Raw genomic sequence first — 22,726 nt, 5'->3', positions numbered from 1 at the left:
GCCTAGACAGGGGAAGTAGAGAGGCAGAGGTCGGGTTAGGACCACGGGCACATTCCGTCGTAAATTCGCGCTCTAACCCCTTGGACCATCTCTTACAACAGCAACTCAGTAAATTTGCTATTCAGGATTTTCACAATGTGGGTCATCTCTGCTAGTAAACGAAAAGAAAACCGTTGCGCATAAACAAAAACATCAAGCGTGCAGTTACCGGTGAGGTCAACTCCAAACCAGGGAAAGCGAGTTCTGTCAAGTTGTAATCAACCAAATCATACCAAGTCGTGACAGGTACTAATGAGTGAGTTGACCAAAGCTCATAGTGACAGTGAGCTGACTTTACCGTGGACTCCTCAACCAAAAAGGTCGAGGTGACATGAGCTAGTTGCGAAGCAGAAGCCGAAAGGGGAATATCGATAATTCCTACGTTTTTCAGGTTATCTAATAATAAGGTAAAGGACTAATTTGGTTCATGCTAGAAAGCCTGGTTGCTGGTTCGATGCGCTCCTCGAATGTAGCCATTAAAAAGTTGTTCCAAATAAACGTTTTCATAGAGTTATTACTTCCTGACTTTATTTAGCGCAGAACCTCTACAACGTCCTGGAATGATGTTTCCGAAGCCCAAGCGGAAGTGTTCCCAAAACACTCAGCTCTCGTTGGACGTTCTCAAGAATTTATTGATTAATTTATTAACAAGCCTGATCAGATTGTTCAAAATCGATTGATTCTACTTTGAGATGGGAAGCTTATTAGATTTCCAGTACATGTACTTCATATCTCACTCTCCGTCCACAAAGCTGAACTTCGTGCAGCAGCAATGTGTTAAATTCACGGATTCCTGATTGAAGCCTGTTCATCGTACTGCAAAATTCTGTGAATCAAAGGGTAGTTGCGTAAGACTAGCGAATTGTCTCGTTCACTATTGGATTGCCATTAGATGCCACAAGTCGGTATTTCATGATCGATAAGAAATATCGATCGGCTCAGTCGTTTGTGACTGCATGATACCACACTTGTTGAATTGCATACCACAAAACAGTATATTTCGCTGTGAGCAGGAAATGAAACGAGTGAATTTTCCGAGACCTAAACTATCTCTATCGAAAATCGTAAACTGGTATCGCTGTAAAGTCGAAACCTTGTGATGGCCTTGATTCCCGGTTTGATTCGATTAGTTGCAAAGTTGATCCTTTAATGGTTGGAACCGGACTTACAGAGGTAAAGAACGCTGTTTCATCGTGTTAAAAGCTTGTGGTAGTAGGTTTTTTTATCTTGAAGGAATCAATTTGACTCCTTGTACCAATGTTCACGTAAAGACAATTTGAAATCAACGCCACACGGGATTCATAACTACTTTGGGTAGGGCAGGCTTGGCATGCAAATTAAATGACCTTGAAACAGTGTGATGGCGCCCGGAAAAGACAAGTGACTTTGTTCAAATCGTCCCGACCAGACATCAGAAATTTGAAAAAAAAGTTGAAGTCAAAAAGTTTTGTCTCGTCAAAAAACAAGACAGACTGACACGTCATTAGCGCATTGGTGAGGGAGCTAAAGGATAGCAAGAGGATTTTGTTACGCAACCAGGGCTCCGAAAGCAAGGGAAATCCAAGTTAGAAACATTCACATGGTGTCGAAATAACATGAATTCTAATGTTGGGAGGTAATTCGCCATGTCAAGGTTCTAAGGCGGAATGTGCGGGTAGCTCAATTCATTTTTAAAGGAAGCTTTTGCCTGAAGCCCAGTAAGTGAAGCTACGAGAAAAGAGTGCTTGCTCAATATTCGACCTCGCGGAAAAAAGGACTTAATATAACCAAACGGACATAACGGAAGAGCCCTAAGAATGGAGTGGGCTATCCGGAGCTTTCGTCGATCGATTTATGGAAAAAGAAGCAACTAACCAGTTTTTGAGTATCTGGACAGTTGAAGGAAGAACAGACAGTAGGAGATCTGGGTTCTTTCTCGACGTCTACTTAGGCTTAAACATAGTAATCTAATACAATTGAAAGCACAGTCTGACTTCAAGTCTACTTTGCTGGGTATTCTGTGGAACGCCACGAAGTCTACTCAAATGTGTGGAGGCCCTGATTGGCCCAACTGCTAAAATGAGCCTGTGATCCTGTGCGAGTGAAAAAAAGTCGACCTGGAGGCCGAAGAAGGCAACGCACAAAGTAGCAAAATCCTAAACAAGGCACTCAAGAACCACGGACTATACTGAAGGGCAAATCTAGCCAGGTTTTAAATAACTCCGGGGGTAGCATTGACCAAAATTTTAGAAAGTATGGATTTCTTGACAAGCATTACAAACGGTTATCTTTTTTCTAGACCAGACTGTTTTCGTATTTCGCCAGTATGTAACCCTAATGGGAAGGGTCAACGTAGTCAACCCGATAGGAAGGCAACCCACGTTGGAAAGCACATATTAGACCGGGGTTAGTACGGTCCAGACCGACATGACAAGGTTGCCAAAGATGGCATACAATCTACTTCCACATTTTTGAGGGTCTGTGTGTACGTTTTGACAATCAACGGGAACGGACATTTCTTTTCGGGTTTCCTGCTTCAAGTTGAGCTGCTCCACTTGTGAATTGCTGTTCTGGAGGTTCAAGTCTACGCAACTGTTCTGTCCTTACCCGAGCAGCCATCCAATGGTGACCAGCTGATATGGTTTTCGTTATTGAAGGGTGAGTGGGGAGATGTCCTGTCTGATTGAAAGCTAATCACATTGCTACTCATTCTCTCATGACCAACCGGCCAAGAGCTTAACCACTGGCCAGAAGGTAGCGGGTTCGAAAATGCCTGGAGTTTTGTGAAATGCGTACTCCTGATGACTCTCAACGAGTATGAAACAACTGTACAGTCGTTCTTGCCGTCCCAGCATTGCTTCGCTTCACTGACAGGATAGAGTGTCCATTGAACATTATCAAATCTCCTACAGTGACCATGAAACAAAAACGATTTCCCACAACAGGCAAAAAGGTTGAACGGATTTTAACACAGCCACACTCATCTTGCATAAATTCGTGAAGCGCGTCATTCAACTTCGCAAAGTTCAAAATTTACGAGGGAAGTTTTGGCCGCACCCCCAAATCCGTAACCATATTCGGTGGCTTTTAATGTTTCGAACATTTCCCTTCTCACAGTGGTTGACAGATTTAAAAATTTAGCTCAGCAAAGTCCCCATGGCACCACAGTGATCGATATCTACCTCACCTCTCGTACGACGTCGTTCCCGTCAAAGAATGTTCAACCCCTAGTATCGAAACAGTGACCTTTCAGAGTGAACTCATGTTTCAGAGATTCCATTGCTTAGGTGATTTGTTAGCTCACATACCGCCGGATCAAATTGAACTCAATACTTGGAATGTGTGCAGAATTTCATTGATTTTCTCTGTACCGCGACGTATCACAGCAGCTGCAAAAAGCTAAATCCAAGAAATGAATAGTGGAGGTTCACTAGGAAGAAAGAATGTGGATATGATACAAGCTGGTCTGGGGAACGTGAAACGGTTGATAAAACACAAGGGTGTGCCTGTTTCTTCACCACCAAAGTGCATAAGCTTTCATGTAAGTGGACTCGTTTCTAGACTCGTCAATCCTTGCGGGACATTTTATCGAATTATGATTGCATAATCACTTTCGGCATCATCACGTTACCAATCTCTAGGTCCATGTGAAAAGTAAGATGTTGCTTACTTTTCAGCAACCTTATGAGTAGTGCGTTACGAATATACATGTATCGCGATATCTCGAATATCATAGCGACTGAAACATGAGACGGTCTGGTGCAGCACATTCAGTTACCTAGAAACATCACAAATGAGAGACTCAGTTGGGTTCCAGGTGAGTCTCTTGCAAAACCAAATTTGTTTGCAAATGAGTGTATTTCGCTACGGTGATGCTTTTTAAACACTGCCTTCGAAAAAACGTTAATTGGTTGCAAAATTATGGAATTCACGTTCACATCACTCTCGTCCTCCTGCTCCAGAGGTGTTCTGTTAACTCGAGTCCATGTTTCCTCTCTCCTATCCGGAATAATTGTGTCAGGACAGGTGGATAACAGTTCATACAAGAGTAACGTGGGCGTGGTTTTGGCCAGTTACCGCTATCAGACAGCTGTTGAACTAGACAAAAGTGCCACCAGTCAGCGATGGAGCGGCATCCTCTGTCCCCACTATCTACGGAAACATTACGAACAAACAAAGCGGTGTACTCCTTTTCCTTCTGTAGGTTCGACTTCACATTCCTATTCAACCTTAATTAAAAATGGAGGTCAAGGAAAACTGTCCGTATTTTCAGGCGTGGTCCGTGCTGAGGCGGAAGAGAGATGCCGCTGGGTTCCAGGTGAGTCTCTCGTCAGAACCAGATTGGTATGCAAATGAGTGTATTTCGCTGATAGTTGAATCGTTTACAGAAATGGAGTGCGTACACTGTGCCGAGGTGTTCACCTATTGATCTAGCACCTAACTGGACTCCAAGAGTTCCATATATGTATCCTTTCAATTTGGATCGCGATGACTCACTCAACACCTTAACTAGGTGCAAAAGACCACCAAGGCCAAGTTAGCCCAAAACGGTCAGTTAGATTGAACCTTTGAGTATCCTTAAGCTGCTGTTTTGCATATAGAGTAGAATGGCATAATTTCATATAGTTTATTTTAAACTTTTCAACCAATCACTTGTAGATAAAAAAAATCTAGTTACTCGCTCATGTGGGCGACGTATTATAGGGTTTGTGCAATCATGCCCCCTCCTTCCCGATCGATAAACGTCCAGGAATCCAAGCTGACCAGCTGCCATGCCACCGGGTGGAAGCACAAGGACCGCGATACTGTGGGGTCGCGAAAGCCTAGAGAGGAACAGTCTAGTCGCAGAGGTTGGGTTCGAATCACGGACCTTCCAGGCAGCAAATTTGCACATGAACCGCTGAGCCCTTCTCGAGATCACTTGTGTTTGTGGGCAAACTTTTATCCGAAAAAATTCATATACGGTTTTAAACGTTTCGCAAGATAGCTAGGTAGCGGAGGTGAATGTGTGTCACTTGATTTTTGTCGCCTACTGACGCATCCAACTGGATTGCTCAATTTCGTCACTGTGGCAACATGTCAAACCACCTGCAATGTCCAAATTTACCATCTTCTAATTAATAAGTCACTGCAAATTCTGGTTAAACCTCCTGTGATTATCTGATCATCCAAGCTCCCACTTTCATGGAGATTGCTTTGTAAATGAGAAACACAGAGAGCTTTTCAACCAGGATGCGCAATCAGAGGTTTCTATCAAGAGCCTTTTCGTGGATTTCCCAGAGGTCTCCCTGGAATTTACTCCCTTGCGATTTTTAAAAAGCTCCTTGCCAACTTAGCGACCACATCCTCCATCATTTGTATTCGTAAGTTCGACAAACTTGATTTCTTGTGCACTGTTGCTCTTCGTTGTTCCAGTCCAGACAATGTTAACCAAAAGGCACAATTCAGTCCACTGCATATCGATCGGTTAATTTCGTCCAATCGCGTTCGATCATCAGCACAAACTTGAAGTGTTTGTGAGGACTGGAGACCGTGAAGTATGTCGTCCATAAAACTTGATAATTCACTATGACCGTATCGACATTTCGTAACCCGATAACTTGCTGAATGCCACTCAAAATCTTATGTATGTATGTCTATTTTGAAGAATTCAGCTCATATTTCAAGCTCTTGTGTCTATAGAGGTTAGAGATTTGCACTCTACACACTACATGACCTTGTACCTGCAGTAACATTGAGTGTAAGGAGTCAGCATGGAGCCAAGTTTATTCCGTACCCGTTTGTTCTACCTGTGTTAACCGGCTGTCAATCTTGGGCCCGATGAGACGTATCTCCTGGTTGTTCACCCAGTTTGAAGATTTTGTCAGCGTCTACCAACACAAAGGCAGAAAACCTCGCATGACAGACAAAGGGTTGCTGGGATCTAAGGAGCGCCGTTTTTCTGGTGACCGGAGCGATTCCCGCGTCGTTGATTGTCGTTGATAACAAAACTGAGAAAACAGCTTTGGGAGTTCCCGTCTCTCTTTCCACCTAAAATTATTTGCTCTTTGCACACACTGTAGTTGCTGCTTGTGAGTTGAAAGCCACTCTAGTAAGGTTGTTGAATGACCTGGTTATATAGTCTAGCTTGCATCTGGCTCGACTTTTGTAGGCTACCCCATTTTTGGATGTTCATTAACAAAACATAGAGTCTATTTCACGTTGCATGGGGTGACCTTGATGGCCTCCCATTGCGATTGAAATTTGCCGGCGACAGCCTCACTGCACATGTGCGGAAACACACAGTTATCCAAAACTATAGTGGGTCTCTGCTTTTCCGATCACAGGACGGTCTAGACGTCTTGGATCAAGGATGGATCACTATCCACACAAATTACTCTCCACAGACTGCTGCCATCCGCGTAGAATGGGCACCCACACTGGAGGCTTGTAATGTCCAAAGCGTACGTTTGCTGGAATCGAATACCGCTCAGTAATGGGCGTTTACCAGATAGGAAAGTTTCCTCAGCTCTCAATGAGCTCATCGCTGAGATTACAGGCGGACAAGTTACCTCTAGTCACAGTTTGTAGCACTGTCAAATGCGTTTACTTTCAAATCAGTGCCAGCCTGGACAACTACCCAAGCAAGTGAGATTGTGAGAGTTTGTGCTCGTCCGGTAACCGCAAACAGAAGCATAAAAAAAGTCGCGATTGAAATCCCCTGTATTGACCGATTCGCTGTTTAGTGTCATCGTTTGACACTAACGAAAGTCGAGAACCAGCTTACCCTGTTTAAACACTTGTTTAAACACTTGCTTGAGTACATCAGAAATGAGAGATTCCGCTGGGTTCCAGGTGAATATCTCGAAAAACCAAATTAGTTTGCAAATGAGTGTGTATTTGCTAATTTCGTGTAATTTGGTTTCAAGTAGAACATAAGGTTGACGGAAACCCGGGGACTGCGCCAATCTGATGAGCCCCAAAAAAGGGGCGAAACTGGTCGTGGGCTGTCGACGGATTTTCAGCAACCTTATGAGTAGTACATTACTTGTCGATAGACCTTCCATTGGGACGTCTACAAGGATGCGCCGATACCTACACTTTTGCGGCTTTCCACCTGTAGACTAAAGGTGAAGGCTGGTCAGCCGGGTTTACCTGGTTGGGTAAGTTAAACGTGCGGATAAGTTGAAAGAAGAAGTAGAAGAGTCGTTTCTCAGACAGACAGACAGACTGCAGAAGTTCGGGTGATGAGGCGACCTGTGTGTAGCACTTTCAGTTGTAGAATATCATAAACGAGTGATCTAGTTGATTTCCTCGTGGAAACCAAATTGATTTGCAACTGAGTGTATTTCTCGAAAACAGTCCAATTTGGGTTCAAGTAGAACATAAGGTTTACGGTGGAAGCTCGGGGACTGCGCCTACCTGATGAGATCCAGGGAGGGAGAAACCGGTTCTGGGCTGTTGAAGAGTTTTCAGTAACCTTGTGAGTAGGTTCCTTAATGAAAAACAACTTTGATAGTAGAGTATCTTCAGCCATGAATAGCTACTTGTGCGTGATGCGTGTGAGATACTGCTTAGCCGTGGTCGTGTGACCCACCCAAAACATCAAAATACCTTGGCGAATTGTTGACTACAGGCGACGAGTTTGTACATAACCATATAAATGCCAAGCAACTTTCGTGAATAAATGTGACCGGCCCACAGCAGACAGAGTTACACCAAAGGTTATTGCATCAACGACCTTATCAAGTGAACTCACTTAGTCCTAATTCCAACGCTTGTCTACTAACAGACACCCTGACCGTGATATCTGTGCTTAAAATCGCAGTCTGTTTACGTGTGTGCGAGCGAGCACGGGAACCTGCTGTGCAGTCAGTCCTCAAGGTGTTGTGCAGACTGTCCACAACATGGTCTTTTTGATGCTGTAGGGTTGATTCGCGTATTTCATCATTTCATTCTTGACCTAGCGAGTTTCAGGCTGGCATTTGAACACTCTGGCTGAACACGTCACCTGATTGATTGGCTCTCATTCATACTGTTCGACAAGGACTCAACACGTGAAAATTCTCTGTTTAAAATTCACGTCAGTCTTCCACTACTGAGATGCACAAGGAATTGGGTGTCACGTTTCAATGCAAATTCGAAAGTGCATCCGAAGGCCTTCTGTGATTCAGGTGTGTCAAACAGATTACAATGTTGAGTACGCTACAGTACTCCACCTTCGTGTCACTGTGCGCTCTCTCCTAGTCCTGCTCAAATGTACGCTGTCATTCTAGATCATACAGGAGCTAACTACCCATCTAACATCAGTAAAGTGAAAGGTATCTGCTTGCAATATTAGGTTTGAAAGCGATACTACTGGATAACGTGTGTGTGGCTTCTGCCAAGCTGTGCAAACGAGAACTAACTAAGCAAGTTTTACAAATGTTAGTGATAGTAGGCTGGTGCTATTCCATGTTTTGGTAACGAGGACTCACGATGTGGTAGCGCACCGCATCGATTGGGCGATGTTCAAAATTATTGATGTTTTCTTGGCACAATCGAACTCCGTCGGTTTAATATCGCAGCGGGGCTAATCAAGGCACCTGGACAACCGCTTGCTTCTCGTTCGATCGCTTTATTCCGGAGTTTCACATTAACTCAACTGCCGGCCAAAAGGCAGTGAGCTAAAACTTTGTGCCTGTGAAATTAAGACTCATCTCGTATAACAAATTCGCCAAACACATTTTTAACGTATAATTTAGATTCGACAGTGTGGTATATCTTCATATGTCCATTGAAACAAATCAAACTGAATACCACGTCTATGTTCATCTTTCCTGTAAACAGAGTAAGATGTGTTTCTAAAATTCTCGGTATAAGGCGAAATTAATAACCGTTTTTTTTACGGAGAAGTTTGACATTGTTCTGTCTAGCTTTGACGACCAGCTGCTAACATGCGCCCAACATATGGTTCCTTTGGAGTCTGGTGTTGCTGACGGACCTTCCTACCGGTGGCATCGGGCACCGCATTGGCTGCGGTCAAATTCCAGAAGGAGATGTTCTAGAACAACAGTCGGAATGCAACCATTTGAGATTGAACCACTATAAGCATACAGTGGGATATCTGTGCCAATCTCTCGATTTTATTCGCTTCCTGATGTTGTTTTTTTTCAAGTAGTGTGTTCGCCTAAACCAGCATGGCGAATTCGTCTATGGGCAGGCGAAATAAGGACAGTTTGGCAGACACGAGGCTGATCAAGCCCGATTCAGTGAAGTTCTCCGGGATTAGGTCGAATCAAGAGATTCGAAGCTCAGTGGAATAATATCATCCAACAAACACAACGTTCGATATTCCCTTCTGTGAGAGGCGGGTAATCCGCGGAAACCTGTAATCACCAATATGGAAGAACGACGCGAGCACCTTCAGAGAAACAAGCACAGACAAGTGTGTCAGTAAAAAACTGTTCTGATAGAATGAGTGCACACTTAGAGAAGCCGCTTGTTCACGTGTTCAAGAGTCGTTTGCAGTAGAGTGGGATGATGTAAGTTCGGAATAAGGCTACCATCAACGGATAACAGATCACTGCTTTTAACTGATAGGCAAGCAGACCGGAAGGCAACTAGCACAGAAGACGAATCAACTTTAGTGACGCGAAATGAAGACAAACTACTAAACAGCCCACGGCTATGTGAACAAGCATGACGGTTAATGCGAGCAAACACTGGCTGAGACAGAGTTAACCAACAAGCCTCAACGAGAACCATCAGCCTGAGAAGGAATGCAGACAAATATATATCCCGCTTTCCCACCTGAAGCATCGGGTTGTCACGGAAGTGAACATAGAGAAAGGATGACTGTGGATGGCGTTTCGGTTGCGAATCCAAGTTATACAAACAATCGCTTCTGCATGCGACATACTGTTTATTCAATCGCTTGGTTTCTTGCTACAGTACACATACACCAAACCCAGGGGGTATTGTGACCTTATGCAGAGCATGTGCCCTATTTGCAGATTTGATCAGCAGGTTGCGCAGGTCAACTATGGGAGGGTTGTAATTGTGACATGGTGTATACTGCTGATGAATCACGCGAGTAGTGTCTAACATGGAGTCCTTGCTCCGCCCATCTGAAGGTGAAGGTTAATGCAGAAATCATGCTTTGCAGTTCTTGTTTCAAAAAAAGTACAGGAAAATTCAAGAAGGCACTTGGAAATGTTCATTTTTCAGAAATTCTGTGCACAATGGCTTGTAACCGCTTAGTTCGTGTTTCCTAATGATTTATCGGCGAATGGCGGATCTCCGTTCACTGGTGGTGAAAAAGTGAGGTTACATAAATTGTAAAGCTTAGAAAACCTGCACCACAGCACCTAAAGGTTGTAATCAGGTCTACTTGTTTCTCTAGTAAATTTTTGATGTACTGGAAAAAAGTATGGCTGTGAGCATAGACTTTCGGACACATGGATTTTTCGTAAATCCACGTGATATAATTCGCCAGATATTTCAGGTGACCGTTTTTGTTGGGTGTGAAGTTTGGATTCCAGATGTAGATCAAGCAATCAGTGAACTTTGTGGAGTTTTTTTGTTTTGACTGGGAATATCCCAGACTTCGGCTTCCTCCAGATTGCACGGCGGCCACCCATCAAGCGGACGCCTAACTGTCTGGCGTACTTTTTCATGTTTGGTTATTATGGACCAGCGGTTTCGTGTGCCGATTCTTTTGTTAACTTGTATAAATCGGCATGGGTCCATGGGCTCTGCAGTCTGTGTGCATTCAGCACGCTATTTTGTTAGTGGCGCCAAACATTTGGGCAACGAAACCTTATCCTCAACAGGTCTATCTATCGCAGTCCACCTATCATGCTACCTTCATTCCGAATGACGATGAATTGCATATGATTGGCAAGCCTGTGTATTTAAAAACTATAGACTGATGTAATACTTCAGGGGGCGAGACGGCTCGGAGCGCTAGTTTGCAGACCGGAATTTCTGTGGTTCGAACCCGAACTCTGTCTCCAGACTTCCTCTGTTTAGGCTCGGGCGCCTTGGAAGTATCCCAGCCCTCGTGCTTCGTTCTGGAGGCATGGCAGATGTGCACCAAAAGGGTGTTACAGCTGGAGAAACTGTGCATCGCTGTGTGTTTACACAAATCCCAAGAACACAACTGAGGCAACGTGCCTCACAATATGGCTGAATAGCCTACTTCTTGCGTTCGTCGGTGATCCCGCCTCGCTAGCTTTGAAGTAATTTTAAAAAATTCAGATTCCATTTTAAACCACAAGAAAGATGGAGATTCTTCACACACGGAGAGGAACTTTGAGGCTAGACATTCGAAACGAACTCAACCACCTTTGGCAAACCACGATGATGGGGACTTCGGAAACTTATGGATGCTGCCAGCGTACTCACCGGTGCTAAGTTCACCCGAGTAGAACCGAAGTGAGTTGGTGTCATTTTCTGGTCAGTATTAGCCAGACTTTTTCATTCTAGCGATGGCAGTAATACTTATCGCATGAAACAATGTCGAGTTACTCATTGCACTTTTAGAGGCGTGCGAGTGGATGAACCTAGGGAAAACTTGGGTGCTTAGGGATACACAAGTAGCCGGCGCCTATACCAAGTGTCATTGCTTCTGAGCTGACTGGTGGGTGCAAAAAGATCCCTGTGTGTTTGGCCGTCACCATTATCGCCGCGAGCGTCCTAGACATCACATCGCTTGGATTAAAACAAACAGATCTCGTCGGCTCTGTGTACAGACCTCCACTGCCTTAGTCACCGTAGGCCACTGGGTTCAGGTCAAATTCACATTTGAATCTGAAGGTTTTGAAAAGAAGCCATCTAACCAGAGCTCGACAACTTCCCTAGAGAGATACTCTCGAAGATTACATATGGACTTTGGAAGAGAGGGCTTCCGAAGTGGGTGCAGGTGAGTTATAAATCCCAAAAATTAGACTACATACTTTACTTCGATTATGGAATTATCCACTTATTAATTATGTATTTAGCAGTTTATTTGATTATTTATTTATTTATTTATTTACTCCGCTTAGCGAAAGCACAATAAGGCATTCAACACATTCTGCATCTGCTAGGGGTTAGAATGTTTCTATTTTTTGGTTCCACTGCCTGTTTATCAGAGTGTTCAAGTGTTGGTAGCTCAGGTACCGTAGATGTTCGTTGATTTGTTCGCTGAGCTGGGCAATTAGATTGCAAACGTTTCATCCCCAATGGTGACCAGATTGACTGATTTCGTCTTGAAAAGGACCAACTCATCCCTGAAAAAAACACTGCACTGGTCGCTTCACATGATCTCCAGAGCCGAATGTAACCTTACCGTCCCTTTTCACATTAGGTGAGTGGGTTTTTACGCCCTTGTTAGTGACCGTTTCTTAGAAGGAATAGTCAAGCAGTTTTCTTTTGCAGTTAAAAAGTTTGAAGGTATGATCCACCGAGCACATTCAAACACGTCTGGATGTTAACTCCGAATCCAGCAACCACCCGTGTTCTTAATTTCACTCCAATATTTTGTGGTTCGCTTGCAACTTGTCCGATTCGGTGTTGAGATATCACCAAAAGCCTCCGATGATTCAAATGTATCGACGGCAAATTCTCTCCTAACATCACCTTATCCAGCAGTGTCTCGCAGGGTTGCAGTCTGGCACCCTTCCTCTTTAACTTCGTAACTGACACACAATGTTAGCGATAGTACTTTCGTTCTGTAAGGCATTTTTTAAAGTGCAAACTATTTAAAATGATTTAAATCGCTCTACTGAACAGCTAGGTATGCAATCCGTACGTGTGAAATGTAGAGCGTTACTGCAACACTCGGTGGAATCGCCCAAACCCGGAACTCATGCTTAAAGATAAAACAGCTGATGTGATAAATACGTTCGTCTATGTGGGCAGCTTCATAGGTTCAGGTGGGATGGAAAAAGGCAAAATTACTTCCCGAATTGGGAAGATCGGGGTGGCGTTTGCCAATTTCTGCAACTCGGCTTTCAAGGTCAGAGTGTAGAATGTTTCGTTCCGATCTACTCTGCTTTCCGGTTCACAGATGTGGCCGCAGCCTAAGGAAGCCCTCTGTGTTTGACCACTGATGCCCCCGAAGCATTGCAAGGATCCGGTGTTCCAACCAGACCCAAATGGTTTTCGAAGTGGATCACTCTTCCTCAACAGATCAGTTGGTCACACTTCACAGGTTGGGCCATGGGCTTTCATCTGCATCGTACAGCCCTCTTTGTCCAGTCTTGTACTGGACGGAGATGACCGAGAGGCGATCATTGCTTAGCCTGGCAACGAAGCCCAGTCCATTCAGTCGTGCTGGTAAGTGCCGTTTGCCCGGGACGAGAGAAACCAATGGTTAATGCTCCTGAGAGATATGGCTGTCACTCAGCCAATTAGCTGTCGACTCATGCCACAACGGGCAATCTGATTGGGTTATTGCCTCTCATTCGTTCATTATCCTTATCCTCGTTAAAAGAAGTCACTGCAATTCGGTACAGTTTACAAGGCTATTTCAAAGACTAGATCTTGTTAGCTGGACTGTTAGACTAGACCCTTCGTCTCCTTTTGCATATTTTGAGCCAAATGGCGATAATTGCTGATCGAAAGCTTTATTCGAGGGTGTTTGACAGTTAGATCTATTGAACTCAACCGAGAAAGGCCATTGTATCCAAATTTATAAATTAGTATGCAAACGATTTGAAAGAATCCTAGCATCTTGGCTGCATGTCGCTCATTTGGACACCACAGCGTCTCATCTGCTGATTGACAGAGTTGAATTGTCTGCAACGGTTTGCGTGCAAAATGTCGCTCGTACGGGATTTTACAAACTTGTTAAACAATTCGACACCCAACGACAAACGTTTCACCCAAAAAAAGCCTGTTGCAGGAATCAGAAAAGTTTCCGAAACTAAAGTTGTTGGGTTGTGGGAATTCTACAATGATTGGGTTGGTGAAATATTCCGGCACTTGGACTAACAGAAAGAGTTTTTATTTAAGAACACACAAGGAAATTGTTGCCAAGCAAAGCGTAGTCAATACATCGCCTGGAGTGGCACCCAGTCTGTCAGGGTTGGTGGAATGTATGGCATACGCTGTTCGTTTGTGTGTCTTCCTTTGACCTGAACCGGTGCTAATTCAGGACAATGAGATTAGTTTGTCAGATGATGTTTCAGTGTTGCACCAGTGTTGAAGGAAACTAGGGAGATATGTTCGGGCGGGCACCGCCGACATCCAATCTATACCGATGCGCATTTGGCCTCTTTTTCTGGCTGCAGCGGTTGGCTTTTGCGATCAATGGCTCGTTTAGTGAAACCATACTTTCGGTTAGCTGGGCTGGTGAGTTTTAAGTGTAGTTCGAAGTGTGATAAGCCCGCGGAGAGTAGTTCTACTTTATACCCACAACTTTGAGGGATTCTAACGAGAGACGTTTCAGCTTGTTGCTTTAACACCTATCCGTTCGGGCACGAGTGGCTGATATCCGTCATGTGAGTAACTCGTACTCATATGAGATGCAGCGCAACTTGGTGTTGTTTTGGGCGCCTCTTTGGGTACCAACTTCTCAGATGGAAGTCTCACTCATCGGATGAATGTCCAGGAAGTTTCGCACTTGTGACATTTCAGCTGGTAAACTGAACGTTTAATCGTTTGGCCGCGGGCGTCTGACCAGCAGTGCGACTAAATCTGTGGTGTTTCTTGAGACACGTATCACAAATGATTCCTAGCAAGGATGGTAAGCTTTTCACGAAGGGAACTATTCACAAGGCTGCTAAAAACTCTTTGACGACCCACGACCGGTTTCGCTCTTCTTGGGGCTCATCAGGTAGTCGCAGTCCCCGAGTTTCCGTCATCCTTATGTTCTACTTGAACCCAAATTGGACTGTTTTCGAAAAATTCACTCATTTGCAGGTCAATTTGGTTTTCACGAGAGACTCAACTGAATCTCTCGTTTATGCTAATTCTCAACTGAATGTGCTTCACACAGGCCGCCTCACGTTTCAGTTGGCACGATATTCGAGATATCGCAGTATATTTTCATGAAGGAAACTACTCCGAGAGACTTTGAGAGAGACGCTCTGTCTAGCTCGGCTTTCTCTCGACATGGTTACAGCGCAGCAAGATGTATACTCAGCAAATAAATAATGCTTTAGCGAAATACATTCATTTGCAAACAGATTTGGTTTTGCGAGAAACTCACCCAGAACCCAGCTGAATCTCTCGTTTATGATGTTTCGTGAGATTTGCTTTCGATTAGAACATGAGGTTGACGGAAACCCGGGGACTGCGCCTATCTGATGCGCCCTAAGAAGGGCAAAACCAGTTGTAAGCTGTCAAAGAGTTTTCAGCATCCTTCTGAGTAGTTTCCTTTATGAAAATATACTGCGATCTCTCGAATATCGTGCCGACTGAAACATGAGGCGGCCTGTGTGCAGCACATTCAGTTGTAGCCTATCATAAACGAGCGATTCAGTTGGGTTTCTCGTGAAAACCAATTTGAAATTTTTTTACAGGACAAACTATGCGTGAAAAATTCCCTAATTTCCCCACAGTACCAACATTATTCCTGGTTGTCTAAGTGTCATTCACAAGTGTGCCTTCACTTTTCACCGTTCACACAAAAACGAAAATCAGGTTTTGCCAGACATCTGATTTGACAAACATGTAGCAACAGATGTCAATCCGAAATGACAGCTACTCTTTCAAGCCCAGCCAAGGATCAGGTGGATTGTACGCATGTGAACAAGATTCACTTGAGGCCATAATCTCCCACAACGTGTCATAGTTACTGTGACAAATTTTACTTAGTTTGTACGATTCGGTTTGCATCACAAAACGTGAACTCAGAAAAGTTTCAAATAGAGTGGACGAGTGGACGGAAGCCAACCAGTGTCACACACGCTAGTCCAAGTCCTTGGAAACCTATTTGAAGTCATTTATCTTTTAGTGTTTTTCTAGAGCTTGTGGAACGCAGGTCACAACAACCCTGGTCACTCTCACTATAAGCGCCAGTTTCGAATTCAACAAAATCCTTTCAAACGATGAAATAACTTTCGATGCTTTAGAAGTGTAAGGTCCTTTAGAGGACCGATGTCATTCTAGAAAACGCTAAAAGTGCAATTCAAGGGAAACAACACATTGTAGATGTTTTTGGAATTCATGGTGTCTGCAACAATTTGACGAGGACTCTACACAACCTTATTTGGAATCAGTATTGGTTTTCCAGCGGTGAGCACCTCTCACTTAAATGTGTCTCCTTTGGAAGGAGGGGCCCGGAAATTCTGTGGAATACGAAAAGTTCAGGGAGATGTGATGAAGGTGGAAAGGCCGTTTGTGGTATACTCACTAAAGTCACTAAATAACTAAACAAATAAACTAAGCAGTGGTGAATAGATTCGGTTGTAAAAAGTTTTGAAATATATGGAAAATAGGTTCCGAATTTCTTACTACTATTCCCAAAGTCGATGAAAACTCTGGATAGCGTTCACTTGCAACTTGGGTTGGTGTAGACGGGGTATTCAGGTAAAAGTCAGGTGGTTCTTTTGTTTACAGTGTCCTTCAGATGCTTCTACAGAGGTCACTTCTCGTTTCAGTTGGACCATATCCAGGATATAGATGTATTCGAGTGGTGCATGACTTCTGGCAGCTTAAGAGTGTTCTGGCACTGTTCCATTCTGACTGGAATTCACACGCGGTGTAGATTCCACAGAGATCAAGGCTGGAACAGTTTTTGATGAAGTTTGAACGAAACTCTGAGCCTATTATATTCAAGCTAGTCCCAGCATTCGCTGATAAGCGTATGCGGCTCGGGTACTGCACACATGTACTTAGGGGTAGAATTTCGTCTGTGAGCAGTACTCAAAATTGCCACTCAACCAACTTAGCCTGAGAGAGTTTTTAGTTTAATTTTCGTTAACATAAGTGTCTCTGCGTCTCTCTGAATTGACGCCAAAAAAACTGATGACTGAATACGTTTAAGTAATCAAATGACTTTGCTACGCAATCAGGTAATTGCTCAAAATTCGGTTAAAAGTATTTGTTTCGGTGAGAAACGGGAGCGGTTTTAGATACTGCCGGACAGTAAGTCAGAATCAGTGCGCAAACTTGGAAATCCTGGATAACGTGGCAGGGCTAGTCAAAGCCTGGTAGCCACCACTCGCATATAAACGAGTTTAACTTACAACTCCTTAGTTGAGAATGTCGATGTCAGTTGAAAGAAATCGTTCAGCTGTCGCATCCTTTTGGTGCCTCCCTGCCATGCTACTCGAAGGACGTACGAGGGCTTAATTACCTACTGTGCCAAAATATTTACGGGTTGAGTCCAGGAAGGTGAAATGCAAACTCGAGAGTTCGGACCACTGAAACCAGTTAGATGCTCACCAAATAGTTGGCACGACTCACTAAACCAACGGGAGATATTGTTGGTTGGTTAAAAAACAATTATTTTGATGGGATATTCACATCATTTGACGACAAACTTTGACCGGATTCGGAGCAGGTGATGAACCTGGGTTTGTTGGATATGTGTCGAATGGCTTGTCAGATTTTACTCTCACCCGTCGAAGAGGGCAGCAGTAAACTACGTTACCCTACCATACCATAAAGCTCTGCGCCCCCATTCCATATTTTAACATGACTGGTACGTTTGAGGATACAGAAGCGAAATCGGTTCAAACAATTTTGAACAGCCGTGTTATCGTTGCACTTTCAGCTCTATCACAGAAAAAATAAATATTACGACAACTTTGTCAGTGGGAAACTAAACAGTGGGACTGGTGTTCAACGGTATTCCGGAAGGTTGTGCACTTTCCGCGAAGTTTTTTTGTCCCCACAAAGTGGGAAATAATTTTTGGAAAAAGCTAGACTTTCGCAGCACTCTGTCAACAAAATAGCATGTTTCTGGAAAGAGGACATTTTGGTAACCAAGTTGACGACAAGAAAGGCGAGTAGTTTTTTCACTGACGGCACTCAGTGTGTTCGGATAAACCAAGAGGAATTTAGACAGTTATCTCAAGTAGACTACGGAACTCGGATCTGGGAAGAACAGAGTTGAATAATTTTATTTTATTTTGAGTCACGCTGTCTTACGACTCAAACGATATTGAATACAAGTGCGTTTTTCGATTTTCCAGTTGGTGGCTAGTTCAACGAGCCTCGCAAACGTTTCTTCAGCGTGCTGACAATTAGTCCCTGGTTGGTGATGCCACGTTGGCGGTTTACTCGTTCAGCTCGGTTAACAGGTCGTCTACTAACCAACAAAGACAACCATGTTTCCAGTGTCATGCAGCAACTGGTTTGGTTTCCAAACCGTAGCCCTTGAGGATAAGGAACTTTTTGCGTGAAAATCGCAGTGGAAGATGTGGCAACCCAGTCATTCACATACCTCGCTGTTCAGCTCACAGTCGCTCACTGGATCACGGGACGTCTTTTTTCATACTCACAAACCACGTCGCATTAAGGTGACTCATCGGACATCGATTGTCTGCATCGTCTCGTGAGCATAGCAACAACTCATGTGTTGACACAACCACGTACTCTAAATATAGGGAAACCGAACACAATCAGCAATAAAAGACTCGCGCGTCCAGGGAGCACGACATCAAACACTGTCCACAAGTTCACGGACAATTATGAAACACGTGTAGCAGTCGTAATGTGGAGAAAACAAGTTCCCGCCGTCCGGACTTTCACCAGGGAACTCTCACAGACGATAAGTTCCTTTTTTGACTTGCTCCCACTTAGCATTTTATTTATTTTTATACGTGTTGCAACTCACTACTGTCAACCATACTTAAAACTTTTACTAGCGTATATACCTTCTGAATTATATTATGGCCATCATCAACAGTGCATTAACAAAGACTGCTCCTATTCTTCTAGAACAGATTTCCTAACGGAGCCATTATTCGAGAGTTTCATCTGATACGAGATCTTGTGAGGGTGTCACTTGAATTCCACGAAAAGTAAACAGGATTTACTTTGAAACGGACATTTCTAAGCCAGCGCAAGCCTTTTCAACAGTTTTGAACAAAAAAAACAACTTAGCGAAAGGAATAGAATATTACCAGCGCAAAAAATCAGTAGATTAATATTTTTGCTACCTGTAACTTTTTGGAAAACTTGCAAGGTATGGCTCACAGCAACCAACAGAACCAAAACGAATTCATTCAGCTGTGCATTTCCGAAGCGAAACTATGAAAACTTTTTTAAATTTGTCACGTGACAGAAGTTATTTTCACTGTAGCAGGCCTTGCCTTTTTGTACAATGAACTGGCATATTTTCTCAGGTTCTACGCGTCGTTTAGTGAAAAGACGGGACTTTATCCCACAGACACTATATATATTAGGGGCTAGATAGCTCATTATAGAGAGCGCGAATTTACTGAACCGAAGGTCTGCGGTTCGAACCCGATCTCTGCACCTCGACTTCCCCTGTCCAAGCTTGGGCAACCTGACAGTATCCCAGCCCTCGTGATTCTTTCGGTGGCGCAGCAGCTAGGATGTTACACCTGAACGATTATTTTTTAAAATATATATCCTGAAGTCATTCTTCACCCATTGGGTGACTGCATACGATCATGAGTTGTTTGTATCTAGACTGGTAATTAGGTCAACTTTTGAATAAAAGAGAAAGCCATCAATTTGGTTTTTGAATGATGCTCACCACCCACATCTATAAATGAGGCTGCACAACTTAACGCGCCGCCACCCTATTGCGTTATTTGCATGCTTTCAACTCACACCCCGCTTCAGAACAACTCTTCTGGTTTGTGGAATTCAACAAACGAAGGCTTCAGATCGCTAGTCGGTCGTACGTGATAAAACATTCCTCAACCGGCGATCACTCGTCAGCCGGGTGATTGGGACCCCACCGATGACAAGCAGACTTGTTTCCAGATTTAGTTATTTCGTAGCAGTCGATCCTAGTGACGGATTTCCTGCCTTTGACTGCATTACAACTATGCGCAATTATGTTGGTTGACCCGGTTGCATGTGTGAGCAAATTCTTCCACACATCAATGCACTGTCACAGGTTTGAACTGTGCGCTCAAATCAATACCATGGACGACAGCTTGTACTCCATTTTGAAAGTGGTGTGTCCCACAACTTGCCTACAGTTTAAGTGGATCAAACAGTTGAAAAAAGTTCGGGACTATCGTTACCTACTGAACTCTAAGGATGGAGACGCAGCTGGCGTGCTTTTAGGGAGGTCTTAGTAACCTTTTAAGTAGTATAGGGTTGTGTCGCTAAAATATCCTTTCCGTCATTCATACCCGCCTAAAGCAATTCCGTTGCTGTTGTTCAAAGTTTTTTTAGCATGTGTTAGTTTAGTGTACGCAAGTGGAAATGTTCGTTGATTCCACACTTTAATGCTGGCATAAATCCACTTCCGGAGGTCAATGACAACTGCCTTTTTGAAAGCTAACTTGGTTTTTCATAGGAATGGTGAATGCCTGTACTCGCATGCTTCACCATTTCATCACAAATTCTTTCCATCTAGTAGGTGATGAAAGTGTGCTTAACAAAGAACCGGTTAAGACATCCAAAAATTACGTTATCTGAAAACAAAGTTGAAACAAGTTGGTAAATTTTTGAATAAAATCAACTTACGGAAGGTGAAAAAGTAGACAGAATCATAAGAGCTGTACAAAAAACTATTTGCTCACATACAATAGCCTTAAGATTTGGATCTTGTGGTCAGCAGGTGAGCTTTCATTTATTCAAAGTGAGATCCTCAATGATTCTGTTAGGAGCTACCTTGCAATCTTTCGCAGCTGAACGGAACGTTACTAGAGTAGCCCAGATTAGCCTTGTGTATGAACAGTTTTCAGCGGTCCCATGGAAACACCAGGCGAAAAAGTTGGAATACTTGGTTGAGCACTGAAGACTGTTAGATTAGGGCAGAGGACATGACGCAGCTTGGGAAAGATTCTCACCGCCTTTTTAGTTGATGCAAAGCAAGTACAAGCTTCTGTAAAACAGTGGGAATCTAGCGGTACTAGGATGTGTGGCTTACCGAATTCAGGACGGAGTAAAAAATGGTTGGCGGTTTTGTAAGTGGGCTTCAGTCGAAAAACATTTACTTAAAAATAATTCAGTAGCATAAATGTTTGTCTTTCAAAGATTGTTTTGCGTGAGTCGAAATACGGGGAACAGAATTAATCCGTGGCACCTCAGGAAAATGAAAAGTGGTGGGGAAGGGAAAAAGAAGCAATCTCTCGCAAAAGCTAAATTCATGACAAGCGGTTTTTATTGATGTGTTTTGATCACAGAGGATTCACAAACTCCACGTGGCTTTTTTCAAACCACCCATACAAAACACGGCCAAGGCTGGCCGCTTTGTGCTGTCATATTCCACTCTCGGGCATACATGACTTATTCAACTGAACTTCGATTAATTCATGAGTACAAATCACGAGTTAAACTGGCAGATTTCTCGGAAAGTCTGTTCTTTTCCGAACACTTTATTACAAGATCATCAGCTTTGATTGGGAACTTCCACAGCTGGGTGGAGTGAGAGTATGAATAGGAACTACAAGCTACCGATATCGTACCTTGTGCATTTAAGGTCATTTAAAGCTGGGTACCTAAATTTTCTTCCGGTGAAGCATTTTTAGTTCGCAAATTGCGGCAACCATTCAAAGACCATTTCGGCCTCGGGAGGCTGGTCATCTTTCGCTTAGATACGATATTTTACCGCTCATCGTCCACTCACGTGAGTCAACTTACCTGTTCACGGGTTAACTGGTCAGCCGAGTATCGAATCCTCATATAAAAGTTTAATTTACGTAATGAAGTAATTTACTTTCTGATCAGCATAATTAAAGTTTAATAGTAGTGTGAAGCGATCTCGGAACTTCAACCGAGATGCCGGCTTAATTTGTGTTAAGGATTCGAGGATCACTGAAAAGTTGTTTCTTTACTACTTGGAATCGACAGGCAATGAGCGGCGTGATTATCTCACACGTGTGGTGCCAAGCCCCATTTGGGTGACGAAATTCACGTCACGTGATCTTATGTATACTAGCCTTCAGTCGCAGCAGACAATGATGACAACCGGAGCTCTATCTGAACTTGAAGTAAAAGTCCCGCAAGGTTCAGTATTTTTTTCAGTTTTGTAAGAGTGGCCGTTTGATGATGTTCATTGGATCATCTGGCGTAATTTGCTGTCCGAAAGACACTTGTTTATTAAATGTCGAGAGAAAAAAAACCTCTAGGCCTTTATCACTACTTCATTTTGGGTGTTAGTGATCTAAAATCACGGCTGATTATGGCCGCGGACGAAAAGGACTGTTTGGCGGGCTTTTACACAATAAAAAATAACTTAGGCGGTTGATTCCCGTCCGCTGACCACACCGTCGGAAATAAATGGAATTCCGTAGAGGCATTCCTTAAATTTCCCTTAGATTAATTTTGTTAACTTTTCTGGAGAAATCCAACTGGAACAAAACGCTTCAAAGACAACAGATGTTCGAGTCAACCTGTTCGTAACAAAGAGACCCTCCAGTGGGTAAAGAGGAAGACACATCAAATCGGTTAGGTAATATTTGCTTAGAAACAGACAAACCCTAGCAACGTCGGTTAATGGTTTCATCCACTATCTAGGCTTTTAAAGAGAAATGAATAAAGCTTAATTGGAACATAAGGTTGAGAGAGACTCGGGAACTGCTCCCACTTAACGAGAGGGGCGATATTTTTGGCAAGGAGAGACCATGGACGGGAGAACTATGGAATAGACTTTTTCAAGGTC

The 22,726-nt window shown here is 43.5% G+C and overlaps 1 protein-coding gene across 1 annotated transcript in view; it reads right to left on the bottom strand.

The window, feature by feature from the left end:
- T265_09654 (hypothetical protein) overlaps positions 1 to 22,726 on the bottom strand; it is a gene marked incomplete at both ends in the record, with an annotated part of 52,798 nt that overhangs the window by 28,652 nt on the left and 1,420 nt on the right. The gene's annotated exons all lie outside the window — the stretch shown is intronic.

Source organism: Opisthorchis viverrini (assembly GCF_000715545.1).
Source record: "Opisthorchis viverrini unplaced genomic scaffold opera_v5_298, whole genome shotgun sequence".
Taxonomy (NCBI): domain Eukaryota; kingdom Metazoa; phylum Platyhelminthes; class Trematoda; order Opisthorchiida; family Opisthorchiidae; genus Opisthorchis; species Opisthorchis viverrini.
The sequence above is the reverse complement of the archived record's forward strand: the minus strand, read 5'-3'. Positions and strand labels throughout refer to the sequence as shown.